The sequence below is a fragment of the Cryptomeria japonica genome, chromosome 6, assembly GCF_030272615.1.
Source record: "Cryptomeria japonica chromosome 6, Sugi_1.0, whole genome shotgun sequence".
Lineage (NCBI taxonomy): Eukaryota > Viridiplantae > Streptophyta > Pinopsida > Cupressales > Cupressaceae > Cryptomeria > Cryptomeria japonica.
In genome coordinates this window covers 666,336,856-666,339,521 of record NC_081410.1, presented here as the reverse complement: position 1 = coordinate 666,339,521, position 2,666 = coordinate 666,336,856, and positions in this window count along the sequence as shown.

Sequence of the window (2,666 nt, the reverse complement as noted above, 5' to 3'; positions counted from 1 at the left end):
GTAAGATGTATGTTTGTGATCTTTTAGAGTGTGTAGGATAGAGTTATATGTGCGAACAAGTGATTTGATCTTTCAGAAGTATGGAGGACAGAAGAGAAGTGTTGTAGGGAAGACTGTGTGCTTAATCGAAACTGTACTCAGGCATATGGAGATGCTATTTGTATAGTTCCTGTAATATGGATTGTTGTCCAAATTCTTTTGTAAGTCACTGAGACTTCCTGAAAAGCAGCGAGCCTTCCCTAAAGATTGTATCCTTTCTGGGTTTCTTATTTGAGTAGTAAGCTCTAAGCAGTGTGCCTGAATGCATGTGCATTCTCCATTGTAATATTCACATTTACTCCTAACAGGGTATTATCTCATTGTGGGTAGGTTCCCATCATGTTTTTTCCTTTAACTAGGGTTTCCACATCAAAAATCTTGGCATTATGTGTGTTATTGATGTAGTATTGTTTCATTCTTTAATTGTTAATTATCAAATCTGATTTGTGGTTTAAGTTGCAATACATTTTTTAGCAAACTAATTCACTTCCCCTCTCAATTTGTTGCATTTTTGCCAATAGGCCTACCTTTGAAGAAGTGATCACTCTAAGGGGAATGACCTAAAGCAGTATTTCCTTTGGGTCACTATATAAAAGAGGAAAAATGAAAGTTGGAGCTCAAACCTGCAATTATGTGCTAATGGTGTCAATTTGAATATGGAGCGAGGTCATGTTCATTTAACTAGAAGTTTAAAAGTGTCTCACCATTGAATGTGTGTGTGTAGGTGTCCCCGAATTGCGACTAGACACGTTGTTTTAGTAGCTTCCCTTTTTGATTGAGTGTTTTTGGTGATTTTAGTGCAAGGAATGTACATGACACCTTGAAGTTACTCACTATTTGCACTTCCTTGAGTTGATACAATTGTTTTTAGGTTGTATAGGCTAATTATGGATTTCAAAAAGAAGGTGATTGAGTTATGCCTCTAGTTATAAGGCCTCATGTATATCCTTTTCTCACAAAGGCAAGAATGTACAACACTCTTTAAGGTGCTATGAATTTGAGTTGATGAAGTACCAAGCATGGGCCTGATTTCATTATAATAAGCCTTGACTTTTAGGTTGTAAAGAGTGATTGAAGTGCCTTATATTGTGCTAAACCAATATAAATTTTGGCTTTATGGGGCATTGGTCATACCCTTATTGGCTCATTAAAAATAATCAATAGCTATTATGTCTTTGTGTTTGGAGTTTTTTCTTGCCACATTGATTTTTCAAACATACAGACCTAGTCACAATTTTGACATCTTAGATAAAATTAGGCAAACATCATGGATTGGTATTATGCATTTCATAGGGAAGGGAAATAATTTATCCCTCCAAATGTAAAGAGCATATGAGACCATACCATTTTTGCTCCAATCAACCTATCAATCATATCAATCCACATTATCTATTTTCAAAAACTTGTACCCAAACTACATACCTCAACAACAATCACAATAAAACACCTTCACAAACACATACAACCCAAACCCAAACTTTATAGATTGGGTTGAAAAAATGGTTATGGAAGTTAAAGAATCTAGGCCAAACCCCCAATTCACAAATCCAAACTACATTCCTCATAATAACATTCTACCCAACCAACAATCCACATGTACACGTACACCTCATAGCTGATAGGATATTATATGGGAGGAAGCTCCCACTAGAATTTTGATGTCTCATGCAAAAAAGTCCCCTCTATAGTTTTCACTTTCGATGTTTTGTCAATTTTTTTAACTTTTTCCGTTCAAGTCCTCATTGTGAAAAAAGACAGTGTCCTATTTTCTTGGTCTCCCTGCACAAATGGTGCTCATTCAATGGAATCAATAGTAAAAAAAAATAGACAATGTGCCCACTAATTTGCCATCATTATCAAAACTTTCACCAAGATTTAAATGCATTTGCCATTTGTAACTTATGTTCCTCAATACCTACACTCCTATAAGGAAGACTCACTTTTCCTCGTTATAAGTAAAAATAAACATTGCCCTAAACTTAATAAAACACAAATCAATATTTGTTTGGCATATGTGCCATAATATTTTGAATAGTAAACGTTAAATATTGAATTGTGGAATTAAATAAGGGTTAGAAATTTATGTTAATTAGTTAGATTTTTTTCCTAATTGTATTATTCTAATGTACACGAATTTAATTTTGGTATAAATATTTTATGTTAATTATATATATTATATAATTAGTTATAATTTATATATATTTAATTATATGTTTAGCTATCTATTTAATAATATATTTGAAGATGTATTTAATTTATGGTAATTATATATTTAATTATACAATTATAAATTTATTTAACGATATTTGATCACCTGACCCCTTCACTTGGTGGCATGTTTTGTTTTGTTTCTGGCATTTGGTTCTTGCCTTATCACTGCTATTTTGGTGGTGCAAGAATTATTTCCTATTTGACTAATTATTTTATCTTGGCATATTTGTTAATCATTGTCATATCCTTATAATAAATGCTTTCAGTGTAATTTTCTTCACCTCATTGATGTGACCAACTTTGGTGGATTGTTTGGTATATTTGGAAATAATGATTTGGTAATGGTTTTGGCTTCAAGTGTGTTCTCATGATGGATAACATTGGCTTTCTGTATGGCTTATGTTATCAGTGGGTAT